Below are 13,988 nucleotides of genomic sequence, written 5' to 3' on the forward strand. Positions count from 1 at the left end.
ACCTCAGTTCCCACCGTATTTAACTTTTTAACAGTAAATAAATAGCCCGCTCCAGTATGGACGCGCTTTAACACTTCATCGAATGCGAAGTCATGCCTGTATTCAGCGCGCCGTGTTGGGTACTTCTTCTATGTTTATACTCGTTGGCCGTGCAGCTGTCTGGCGTCCCGGCTGCGCGCTGACGTCAGGCGCAAGCTTCGTGGAAGTTGACTGTCCTGTTGGGAAGGAGTGCAGGAGAGTCCCGCTGGGGAGTGGTGGGGGAGAGGCAGAACACCGGGTGGTAGGCTGCCAGACAGTGGCAGCTGATATCAAGAGGAGACTGCGGTCGGGAGCCGGGGAATGACCAGAACCCCAGTGACGGTAAGTGCGCGCTGCTGGCTTGGGGTGTGCTCTGGGACTTGTTTGTCCCTGCGTTCGTCCTGAGGCCTCTGTCCACCTCTGGTGCGCCGTAAGCACTAAAGTAAGCTTCTCTTTTCACCCTCCGACTCTCACCCTGTGAGTGTTTCGTTGAGTCAGAATGCGCCATGACTGGTGCAACATTAACTTCCTTTGACTTATACGGGACGAGGTGAAGATTTTGATGGGTTACGGCGCCACTGTGATTCTTTAAAGCTAAATATAAGACTTAAGGTCTCGCCTTGCTTGCGGGCTTACTAGTTTCATTCCTATTGCTTCGGTGGCCGTTTCGGATTCTGTCTCTCTTGGAGTAAATGTGAAACAAACCCTTTGAGGAAGGGGTCTGTCTGACAGGCGATTCCCAGCGCCGTGACTTTTTCCTTTGCAAAAATGTTATTGTATTTATAGCCTATCCAGTACTGTCAAGAAGCTCCTGATTTCAATGGAAGTTTCTTCATTTCTTTTATGAGACTTAGTAGTAATCCAAGAGCTCCACTTGTCAAAGTTAATTTCTTCTTGGTTTAAATGCTGTGTGTGTGTGTGTGTGTGTGTGTGTGTGTGTGTGTGTGTATATATATAGATATAGATGACGGTTTCAGAGATTTTGTCTTTTAGTTGAAATTTGGAGTTTGTTTTTCGTAAATCAATTTAGGAACGTAGCCTTTGCAATGAGGGCGATCAGGCGGCGAAAGCTTTTCTTTGTTGAGATGATTGGTGCTTTACTTTGTGACTTGTTTATAAACGCTTGTACATCTCAAAAACACTTCCTCTGAATTTCTGTCGCTCTTGGTCTGCCAATAATACCGGTGCCAAGTCGTCGTAGTCTGCACAGCACCCAGCTCATGTCCTCTCCAGAATATTTTTATGAAAGACTGTGCATGTTACCAGGTGCGGCTGCCCGGGGCTTCTCCTGTTGCCTAGTAGTTTGAGTTTAAAATAGGTCCCTAAGTGCTTATTCTTTCTCGTGCCTCCTCCCCCATTCACCACCATCCGAAGATACACTCATCCTGCACTTTAATCGGAAAGTCCCCGAGTCGCTTAACAAAAAAAGCCCACATACTTGCCTTTTCTCAGATGACCTTTCTTAAGTGTGTACTTGTGCTGGGGATAGCCTCCTTGCAGCACGAGCAATGTAGACTTCCAAACAAGGAAGGTTTTGAGGGTGGAGGAGAGCTTCACTAGTTGTAAAGCTAAAAGTTCTAGTACCATGTTGTACCTCAGACAGCGTCCCTTGTAATATATATATATATATATATATATATATATATATATATATATATATATATATATATATATATATATATATAAAAAAAATTGTTGCGGATCCGAGCCAGTAGCTTGACTTACTGCTACATTCAGGCTAATAACATTCATACTGAGAGGCCTGATCTGTCACCAAAGCGATAACTAAATTGGACTTCAAACGAGTGAGTCTATAAATCAGCACCCTATGACTAGGATTACAATTTAGTGTAACTAAAAAGTAGGCAGCAGCTTTATATACCCATTGTTCAATTAAAGTAGTGCGGTTATGTCGTTGACTATAAAATTAATAAAGGCCTTCATTGCCTTATTCAAGCCTCTACCGTTTAATTTGTAGCATACAATTATTACATTTTGAAGGTTGTGCTGTTCTCTAATTTACCTGTTGTGCTCAGCACTTGGCCAGCATTCTCCTGTCAAACCACATTTCACCATTTGTGAAAACAGTGATTGCATGGCGCTCGGCACTTATGGTGGTTATAATAAGTTCTGAGTTGGAGTGCTTTGACTCATCTTATCTCTTGTTGGGAAGAAAAGTAGCACGTTTACCATTAAAATAATGTCCTACTTCAACTTGTGCTATATGTGGTCGCATTGTAGACTTACAGATTTGTTTCGAGTTACTTTAGTTCTCCCATTCTCTTAGCTTATATAACTGCATCCCCATCTCTCACATTTGCGTGGTTTCTTTCTTATCTGATGACATATTGCAAAGTTAGGCGCTGTAATGCAAACAATTATAATCCATCCAAAGGCAATTTTAAACTATCTTGCAACTTTAGGGTGTTGCTTCGTACACCTAAATATTTTTTAGTCTGTATAAATGGTGCTGTGAAAAGTAGTTCTGTGTTTGAGACTGAGATTTTTGCGACCTGTCTTCACAGAAACATTCACCATTCAAAGATTTACTGTAAAGACTTTCAGATTCACTAGCTTCTTTCATTGCTGATTAGTAGGGGTATTTTAATTTGTCTATCCCTTCAAACTGCACACCCGTATTATTTTGTTTCTGTTATCAAATTTAAAAAAAAAAAAAAAAAAAATTTTTTACATATGGGTATAATAGTATTGTGCTCTGGAACACAGCACTTTAAAACAACAATCACAGTGGGAGATCTGGGTTAAAAAATAGAGGTAAGCGAGCCCCTGGAAACTCGAGCCAGGCTCGAGCTAAATGCCTGGCTCTGATCAGCTCGAGGTCCTCCTGGAACCTCAAGCCCCAACTGAGTCCAGCTTTCATGTGGCCTCTGCCTTCCTCCCTAGCTCTATTCTCTTGCAAAGAGTTAAAAGCAAATCATTAGTATTTGAGGTATAAAAAAAAAAGACAAGTCAAACACCCTTTTAGTAGCTGGTTTGTACTAAGTAGAACCTGAATACATGGGCTTAATCCCGGCTTCCTCTCTGAATTAAATTGTGTGATCTTAGGCAAATATTTTATTTACCGATCTCCTTTTACTTCGTTACTGCATATGAAAGCACCTTCAAATTCGCGAGTTAAGAATACAAGCTGTGCAAACATTTATTGCGTTTAATGGTATAGATTATAATGTCAAAGCTTCAACAAGTTATAAAAAGACATTTGTTAGAAATTTCAAGAGACCATACCATGTTTTACATGTTGCATGATTTACAGAGAAACATTTTCAGGGCTCGGCTCGTTTCACCCTGTTAATTTTTTGGCTCGCTCACCTCAGTTAAAAATGCCCATACTGTTCTTCTCAATCCCTTCTTCTGCCTCAGAAAGGGCTTCTTGGATGCAGAAAAAAGAAGTCCTCTTCTTCTACCTCTTATCCTGATGAAGCGCTTATTACTTGTGAAATCAAAATGCATTTAGCAACAGTGGTTGTAAAATCGACTTGAATATTAATCTATGGATTCGGAACTTTGAAAATAAAGGAACGCATTGTGCCATCATTACAGAAGTAGCTTGCACATGTATAGAACTTTGTTACGTTCTCGAAGAAAGTAGTGAAATATTCTTCACGATAACTGAAGATGTTTTCCTAACTCAACACTAGGTAGTGTGCACAGTAGAATCTGAGCACTTTCTTACCATATAGTCCTTATTGATCATGGCTATTCTCCCACATACTTTGAGATACAGTAGCCACTAAGCATCATTCTGTGTTATGTTAAAAATGTATGTTGTAGGGCGACTTCTGACAGTTCTTGCGTGTTGCAAAAATGTGCAGCTGGCTTGTTTCCCTGGTTTAATATATTTCAGTTAGAAAAGGTTAGGTTTTTACTTTATAAAGCAGACAACAGAGGCTAGGTCCGGATCTTTACTTTTATTGTGTCACTGAAAGCGTGGTGTTCAGGGATCTATGAACATGTGTGCGTATGAATGTATGGGTGACTAACAGCCTGTGTCGTATGTACTTGTTGCACAAATCACACCATTCACTATATGTGGCACTGTTACATGTATAACGCAAACATACAACTATTTTTTTTTTTTTTTTTTATGGGGGAAAATTTAAAGTACAGAAAATGTCCTGCATTAAATTTTCATAACAAGGAAAAATGTTCTGCACCTTAAATTTCTCCCACGTAAAATAATGGCTGTACATTCAGTTATAAATATGGCACCTTGTCTACCAGCCACCAGGAGCAAGATGCCTGCTGTGTGTAAAGGCGGCACTTTGAAATGGGAGAATTTTAACCAAAGAGATAACTTAATGTTCATATATATTCCATAAAAGTCACCATTTACATTTTCTCCCATTTCCAAGTTTCACACTTACAAACCGCAGGCATCTTGATCCCAGTGGCCTGTAGACACAGTGGGATATTTATAAGAGAAAAATACAGCCATTTGTTTATATGGGAGGAAGTTAAAGTGAAGAAACATGCTTCATAAAACATTAAGATGTAATTGGCTTAATTGAAGGTGGAGAAAAATATTAAAGCTTAATGTTTCCTAGACCATTTTTTTTTCTTCACTTTAAATTTTTCTTATTAAAAAAAATATTGTATTTATTTCTTTCTTTCACCAAACATTTCCTGTCACCCCACCCTAATTCAGGAGCAGCCGTCCACATTTCGAAATCGGGCGGCCGAAGTAGACAGCACAGTACTTCGGTAACAGCAATTCCTTTATTTTTGTCTTCCTAACAAAAGTGCAGTTGTGCGGTAATGGTCAATACATTTTGGACAGAGCCTTCCATTGGGCCATAGAGTTTACAAGTCCAGAATGACAATTTAAAGGGGCATAGCCCATTTACCACCACCTGTTAAAAGACAACTAGACTGCTAAAATATTTTTTCTGTCTTCTGCATCATCCACCATTTTGGTATTTTCTTTTCATTTTCTTCTGTAATTACATGACATGGATTTTCTGTTCATGTTCTCTGGTGTGGGGGAGGGGAGGGGAGACCAGGTAGTGGACAAGACTTTCACAATATCCATATAATGTCCATAACAGTAATGAGAAATATATAAATACACACATTCTCTTGGTTAAGTACCTGAGTTTGTACTTGTATCAAGTTAATACTCGCTATTTTACTATTTCCTAATAAACATGAGCAATTTGTAGCATAGCCATCTAAGAGTCTAATAACATTTCCTTTGGCAACATTGCAAAATGTGTTAAATTCACACAACAATCACTGTTGACTCAAAACTATGTAAGACACGCCTGTAGCATGCGATCATCTCCACGCTCCGTGTGGAGCCCTCTATTTTTCTTTCAGTCTGAGTTTTTTCTATTGTTGCTAATCTTTTCTATTCTAGATACTTTGTAACAGAACTAGTTCGGGGGAGGAGGTTCTGTCTAATTTTGATAATTTGCGTTCTCTTAAAAAGCAAATGCTTGGTTTGTATATATGCCTGTAAAGTACATGGCATCCCAGTAAGTTACATACTTCATAAGGTGCAATCAGCTTGGAATTTCATATGAAGAGTACATAGCTTTCTCAAAAGTTCATTGTTAATGAAGTGCATTTTGTTTAGAATCACACTCCCATCCCTAATCTCTTTCCTTCTTTCCTTCCTCTTCTATGCAGTTTCAAAGTGCATGTCCTTCATTATAAATTTTTGGTTATAACCCATATTCCTAAAGTATCCCCTGGTTATACTAAAGTGCATATCATCTCTCTTTCAGACCAGACCGTATATTCATGCAGTACATTTGAGTAATTTAGTAATGTGCATAACAATAACATTCTTTCAAAGGCCATTTCCATGTACAGTACACTCTCAGTGCAAAGTTTTGGGTTCTAAAGTGAAATCGTGACTGTACAAGGTACTTTTTATTAATGGCCAATGAACTTTCCAATGTATAGATTATTTCTAAAGTGAGCCCTAAAGGAACCTTCAAATCATAGCTGCCAGGTATATAATTAAATAACATGTTAGAAAAAATGTTACCGGAAAATGAGAGGGCATCTCTTTAAGGGTAGAGGCATGTAACGTTTCATGTGTATAGCGATATTTTCATTAAGATCAGGATGATGTATAGATTGAAGTGAAGTTCAGCATCTGCGTTCAATTCCGATAAGTTTTCTGTCCCCATTAAAATATCCCATTTTTTGACTCATATTCTTAGTAGTAGTTCCATATTACCCTCTCAGATCTTCGTCATCACATTGTATTCCATAAATTCTTAAATCTATTTTGTTTCCATCGCGTGGTACCCAAATGTGCATGGCGATCATGTACGTAAAAAGTCTATTAGTGATGGCTCGTAGGTGTTGTAAGATGTGTAGTTTTAGTTTGTTTAAAGTACTACCTACATATTTCTTTCCGCATCCACATTCGAGCACACAGACTATATACATGGTCTCACAAGTGATCAAAATATATAGTAGTGTCTACTGACCCCTTGGAGCAAGAGGCCTCCAGTTAACGATCATTAAGGTAACTTTTCATTTTAATTTCCTCCCGTTTAAAAGCATTCAGAAACATAATTTTGTACCCACGCTCCAATATTGAGTTCACAAGGACGTTTATTTAAGAGGTAAACTTCTCCGTGCTTCTTAATCTGTTCCCAACCCTGCGACATAAATCTGACTGAGCACTGCTCATTATAATGTCCTGCTGTCTGTAGCCTTATGATGATAATGTAAAAGAAACACAGCCATCCCATAATGTGACCCTTTGATTATTTCAAAATAAACTCAAGACTGTGAGCAACTCTAAAGGCGTCTGCGAGCTACTGGTAGCTCTCGATTGACTAGTTGAAGACACCTGGCCTTGGTCATTCATGTGATGCAACAGCAGTTCTACCTTGAAATCATGTTAATTTCTGACTGTTTACAAAGACACTACTTCATTTGCAAGCCTTTGTATTGATTTTCAAATGTAGGATTTAATTAATTAGGTTTGTCGAATAAAAATACATTTGGTAGTAACTCGCCTTCACTTAAAGTATCATCTGCAGAGATCAAAGTACTGAACATGAATGCAGTGCTGTGAAAAGATGCAGCACGTTTTGTACATGATTTTCACATGCAGATGGGAATGGATTTTAAATGATAGCTGCAATTAGATGTACTGTTGCAGTAAACATCCAATTAAAATGATGTACAATTAATATTCTGGGTTGTACTTAAGCACTCCCGCTCGCCCCCCACCAAATTCACCAGCAGTTTCTCTTTGCCCTTTAGCCTTCAAGAAGCTTCTGTGTTAGCCATGCGAGACCGAGAATCCAGACTAATCGGAACACATTAATTTATAGAACAAACTGTACATACAAAACATAAAGCAGTGGCCCTGTCTATTCTCATGAACAAAGCCACCATGCCCAACCCCAAGGACCAGTTTCAAGATAGATTGAGGGGGTTTGCTACATAAGCATCAGTACTGCTGGTGGCCATACATTAAACATTCTGAATTTGTATTGTCTCACTTTGCAGCAGAAGACATTAATGACCTTCCTTTATGCATTTGCAGAAATTGAAAAGGGACATTTTAGTTGGTGACTTAAAGATAGTTTGGCATTGTACTGTGTATAGTTCATCATGGAGGACAACCCCACCACAAATGCATATATAATCCCAAAGTCAATATTTGAAGACCACTTTGCAAGTGTAGGAGAGCACTCGTCCCATTAGCAGAAAACCCCTTTGGTGATTGCATTAGTTCTATACAGTGTATCTCTAATGTTACTCTTTCAGGCTAATTTGACATTGGTGAAGTTGCCATGGGATGTGAAAAGGACAGGCACTTTGTATACAGCTCTGTTTAGTACCTCCTCTCCCCGTCGCTCTTTTAATTTTGCACAAACTCGAGTGTTCTTGGGTTTTTAACGAGGGGTAAAATATTGAAGAAGCAATCTCTTCATCAGTTACAGAGTTGAAAGAACAGTTAGCCCTATAACTCCACACAACTACTAAGCTATGAAGTACATTGCCTGACTTAAAGATGCAGTGTTTTTGGTTAAACTTGCCCTTTACTGCTCCATGGTCAAACTGTCTACATGCCACAGGTTGTTTCGCTGTAAACAGTGCAGTGATCTCTGGCAGCCTGTCTCCATCCCAAAGTGCATATCAATCATTTGGTTGGGTCAATGTATTAGACATACTGCACTGATACGTGGACTATTATTCAGTAACTTAAGTGATTATAAATGTAGAATTGCAAATTTTTTTTTTATAATTTCTAACTGCTGTGGTTTGTTTCTTTAACATCGTATTAAATAAACAAGTACAGGGTTCTAATCGAGTATTATCTCAATTCCCCAAACCCCCCCCCCCCCCCCCCCCCCCCTGATTTTTGCCAACATATTTCGGCCCTCTCACTGAGGCCATGTGGGTCTTGGGCCTTCTTCAGGGCTGTATGTGTGTGTCCTTGTCTTTCTCTGCATGCATTCCTTTGCACCTTAGTTAGGCATAAGACTTACTCGAATATTTAATAATTATAATCTGAATAGTCCTTTTTTTACAAATTACATGCAAATGGATCCCTACAAACCTATTCACCCAAAGTTTTGCTACTAACGTTGAACTCCAAATCCTAGTGCGGAGATCAAATGTCGATATATGCATGTATTCTCATGGAGTTGGCGTTCCTGAGTGAACCAGAATGGCACTGGCCCGTGGATTCCATTTTTGAAGACCCTAGTTGGTTTATGTGCACTAAGTGGCAGTGAGATTGCCTTCAAAGAAAGTGCAAGTGTATTGCTGACATACTCAAGATTATAGGGAGGCAACCCAGGCACTAAAGTGAGGTAAGAGGAGACTTTCTTCCCCCCTTAGAAATGTCATTTTTTGGGGGGGCGCTAGAGAGCCTAACACAAAATAGCCTCTCCATAGAGCAGCTCTGCCGGCTGAGCTGAATATCCGACAATTATCCTACTTTCCTGGCGACATTGACCCACTCCACTACAGCGACCTGGAGGCGGAATGCAAGGACTGTGATTCGGAGCCCTGAGTGGTCCTGATGAGTGCAGCTTGCAGAGAGCGGGGCTGCTGAAACTAAGGCCTGTATCACCATCATGGCAGCCCGGCGCGAGACCCGGCGGTGCAAGTGCAGTGATTGGCGCGCGAGCCGCGCTGCGGACTGACCAGAGAGGGGTTGGCGGCTTGTGGCCGGTTGCTGTGGGGATCGCATGCTTGACTCGCGCTGGGACGCGTCTCGGTATTATCTGCGCTACTGCCGAGACCGCGGCCGTCCCTACCGAGCATCGCATGGTCTTCGGGGTAAGGGCTATGAGAGCTGCCTCTCCTTTACTGTGTTGCGAGCCCCATTGATTGGTTCGAGCCGGCGCTCCTGCTCTGTCCCGCTAGTGGGTGACGGCGGCTCCGGGCGCGAGCAGTGGTGTGTCCCTCCTCACCTCTTGGCCTCGGAGATTGGCTGCTGCAGTCCTCGCGCCTTCTTGTCACCGGTCTGCCTCCCCTGAGGCGCCCATGTAATCACCACGGGTGACCTGCTGCGGAGCTTCCCCGGCGGCACTCGTTACGGGCTGGGCCGCCCTGTACGCCATTACAGCGGATGTGCCCCAACCGGAGTGCTGGGAGGCTTACCACCCCTCAAGGAGATCTTCGTTGACACGCGTGTTGAGGCCCGACCTACTGCTAGGCCCCTGGGTCTGCGACTCCCAGGGGCTGTGCAGGCCTCGACCCGCCCGGCCTGTCTGTGCGACCTCAGCACGCTGACCGTCGGCCCTGCGGTGGCGGTGGTGCTCCCCGTGTGCTCTACTGAACTGCTTACTGACTCTGGCAATCTGCTACGGGTTCTTCTGGTACTGCGCGGCCCAACTTAAACCCTCTTTTAATTGTGAGAGTGGAGGAGAGAGTTGATATCTGGCTCCTGCCCATGGTTCGCCTCTGGATACGACATGGAGCACAACGAGCGCTGGTGGTCACTACCTACTACCCACTGCTGGTGTAGATCCCCTACGGCTCGCAGGTGTACCAGCTGCTGTTACTTAAGTACAACACAGTTGTGGGCGTTGGGGGAAGCACCATAGACAGTTATCACTGCGATACCATGGGGAAATCGGAGTGTGGCCAACCGCGTCTCGCCTTTGAACCTCGCCGGTCCACCAAAGCCTCACAACCGGAGGCGTCAGATTCCGAACTTGATGGCCCTAGTGACCGGCTGTCCAACATAGACAAAACCCTTCTCGCAGTTCAAGCAAGTCTCCAGTCCATCGATGGTAAGATCGATAACCTCAACCTCCGCATGGACCACATGTCACGAAAACTGGACAAACATGTGGTGCGCCTTGGGGAGGCAGAAACGCGTATCTCAGGAGCGGAGGATGGCCTGCAGCAGGTGTCTGGGAGGACAGCCTCCATGGAAAAGGTGCTTGCTGTCATCCAAGCTCGTAATGAGGATTTGGAGGCCAGGTCCCGCCGCAACAATGTCCGCCTGACGGGTTTACCAGAATCTACCAATACAGGCCGCTTCGAGTCGTTTATTGAGAAATTGCTCTGCGTCATTTTTGGCACTGAACACTTCTCCAACGTGCTAATTGTTGAGCGCGCACACAGATCCCTGGCTGCTCGCCCTCCACCTGGCGCACCGCCTCGCCCCATCATAGCCCGTCTCTTAAATTCTAGAGATCGAGATACTATCCTTCGAGTGGCTTGGGAGAGAGGTGACATCATTCATGAGGATAATAGGCTTGCCTTTTATCCCGACTTCATGGTAGTGGTACAGAAGGCTCGTCGGTAATACCAACCTGTTAAAAAACTCCTCATTTCTGCTAAGGTGTCAAACGCCATGCTGTACCCCGCACGCCTGCGCATCGACGATAATGGTAGACCCCGGATCTTCAACACTCTCAAAGCGGCCATGAACTTTGCGAAATCTTTCACCAGACGCAGCCGCTCCTCGGCTGCGGTAGGCGGCGACGATGGCGACTCCACAGATACAACACCTCCTTCGACACCGCCACCTTCCCGGAGAGCTGGAAGCACCCCAAACTCAGCGCTCTACTCAAGAAACCTACAGCGGACCCCTCCGAACTCAAGAATTACCGCCCCATCTCGCTCCTCCCGTTCCCAGCCAAAGTCATCGAGAAGACCGTCAACAAGCAGCTGGCCGCCTTCCTCGAGACGAACGGATCCCTCGACCCCTCACAGTCGGGCTTCCGAGCCAACCACAGCACCGAGACCGCACTCATCGCTGCTACCGATGACATCCGAGCCCTGATGGACAACGGAGAAACAGCGGCCCTCATCCTCCTAGACCTCTCCGCGGCATTCAACACTGTCTGCCACCGCACCCTTGTGCAACGCCTCAACAACGTCGGAATCCAGGAGAAGGCACTGGATTGGATCAGCTCCTTCCTCAACGGAAGAACACAGAGTCCGCCTACCACCGTACAAGTCAGAGGCCACCGAAGTCATCTGCGGCGTCCCTCAAGGATCCTCGCTGAGCCCCACCCTCTTCAACGTCTACATGAGCCCCCTTGCGGCCATCGCACGCCAACACAACCTGAACATCATCTCCTACGCTGACGACACCCAGCTGATCCTCTCCCTGACCAACGACCCCGCCGCAGCCAGAGCCAACCTTCACGAAGGAATGAAAGACGTAGCCGAGTGGATGACGACCAGCCGCCTGAAACTGAACTCAGACAAGACGGAGGTCCTCATCCTGGGCTCCTCACCCTCCGCCTGGGACGAATCCTGGTGGCCCCCCGCCCTGGGCTGCGCACCCAAACCGACAGACCACGCACGCAACCTGGGCTTCATCTTGGACTCCTCCCTCACCATGACCAGACAAGTCAACGCCGTCTCCTCGTCATGCTTCAACATCCTGCGCATGCTACGGAAGATCTTCCGGTGGATCCCCACCGAGACCAGGAAGACGGTCACCCAGGCCCTCGTCACCAGCCGACTGGACTACGGCAACGCCCTCTATGCCGGAACCACCGCCAAGCTCCAGAAGAGACTCCAGCAGATCCAGAACGCCTCAGCCAGACTCATCCTCTACATCCCACGACATAGCCACATCTCCGGACATCTGAGAGACCTACATTGGCTTCCCGTCAACAAAAGAATCACCTTCCGCCTCCTCACCCACGCACACAAAGCCCTACACGATCAAGGCCCCAGCTACCTCAACAACCGCATCAACTTCTATGCTCCCAAATGACATCTCCGATCAGCCAGCCACGCCCTCGCCGCCGTCCCCCCGCATCCGAAGAACGACAACAGGAGGAAGATCCTTCTCCTGCCTGGCCGCCAAGACCTGGAACTCCCTACCGACCGACTTGCGCCTGACCCAAGACCACTTCTCCTTCAGGAAGAAGCTCAAGACCTGGCTATTCGAGCAGTAGCAGCACTCCCCCCCCCCCCCCCCCCCCCCCCCCCCCTCCTCCCCCCCCCGAGCGCCTTGAGACCCTCCGGGTAAGTAGTGCGCTATATAAATGCCTATGATTGATTGATTGACCATTTGATGCTGGTCTCTGGATTCGTGAGTGGGGACCTCCATCTCGTATCCTCAATGCGCTTTACATTGACTATACATTGTCTGTTTATTTCATATTGTTCTGTCTCTCCCGATCGCTGTGGTGATCAGCTGTCATGATTGGTTGGGTGATGTTCATGATCTCTAATCCTACTGTATCGTTTTTGCTCCACCTATTGTATACTTGTGTCCTAACATGAGGGGTTTCCTCCCTTGTTTTTTGACATTATTGAGTATCCCTTGCCAGGCAACCTTATGGACAAATCTCTGCCACCTCCCCACACATTGGGAGTGTTTCGTTCCTGCGCCCTCCTATGGGTGTTCACCGCTGTTCTTTACTTTGGGCTGTTTCTCAAGGTGCATTTCAGGTGGTTTGGGATGGCTTTGGCGTGTTGGGATTGCTGAAGTGGGTGAGGTGGGGTGGGTGGCCAATCGGTTACTTAACCTTATGAATGCTATATCTGTGATTGTGCACTGCATTGTCATGCCCATGCTATGTTCTACTTCCGCAATACATCCTGATCACACTTTAATTAATTGTCTAACTTGGAATGTACGGGGGCTGAATACACCGAAAAAGATCAGACTGGTTTTGGCGAATCTGGATAGACATGAAGTCGCTATTGCCCTCTTGCAAGAGACACATCTCACGCCCCATTCTGATGGCCGAGTGGGATCTCGGTGGGCGGGATATCGCATAGCGTCATCCTACTCTTCTTACTCCCGTGGTGTCCTCACATTAATCAAGAAACAACTGCCCTTCACAGACATTCTCACCTATACGGATGATGCTGGACGATGTACTATGGTACATGGAAACCTAGCTGTCACTCTTATCACCATTGTCAACACTTACGGCCCGAATACGGATGACCCGGGCTTCTTTGTACGAGTCATCTCTAAACTACGAACCTGGCCTGAGGCGGTGATTTTGTGGGGTGGGGATTTCAACGCACATCTTGACCTGGAGAAAAATAAGGCGAGCGGCAGGAGGGGTCACTCGCCTAGGGCGGTACAGGGTATAAAGAATGGTATGGATGAACTGGGTCTGTTGGTTGTCTGGAGACAGCGACACCCAGGGGCACGGGAGGGCACGCATTTCTCCTCTGCACATAACAGTTGGTCCCGGCTAGATTATTGGCTTCTGAGCGAGTCGGCGGGCGGGTGGGTATCCAACACAACTGGGTTGCCACGCACTCTGTCCGATCACAATCTAGTAATAGTGTCTCTGTGCTTTCCCTGCACCACCCGGCGCGCTTTCACTTGGCGGCTCTGCACGGACGCTTTTCTTGACCCTCTCTATGCCACGACCATTTGGACGCCATTACACAATACTTCGAGGACAACAGGGGTTCCGTGGACAGCGCATCGACCCTCTGGGAGGCCTTCAAGGTCATCATCCGGGGAAAGTGCATCGGCACGTCTGCCAACATTTTACGAGACTTGCGGGGACAGTTTGCCA

General features: G+C 45.5%; 1 protein-coding gene across 1 annotated transcript in view; it reads left to right on the plus strand.

The window, feature by feature from the left end:
• The first annotated feature begins 181 nt into the window (after positions 1-181).
• Positions 182-13,988, plus strand: part of FBXO30 (F-box protein 30) — a 151,998-nt gene continuing 138,191 nt past the window's right edge. The window contains exon 1 of the mRNA XM_085612280.1: positions 182-360. The gene's annotated coding sequence lies outside the window, so the exon portion shown is untranslated. The remainder of the gene's footprint in view (positions 361-13,988) is intronic.

Source organism: Triturus cristatus, chromosome 6, assembly GCF_964204655.1.
Source record: "Triturus cristatus chromosome 6, aTriCri1.1, whole genome shotgun sequence".
NCBI lineage: Eukaryota > Metazoa > Chordata > Amphibia > Caudata > Salamandridae > Triturus > Triturus cristatus.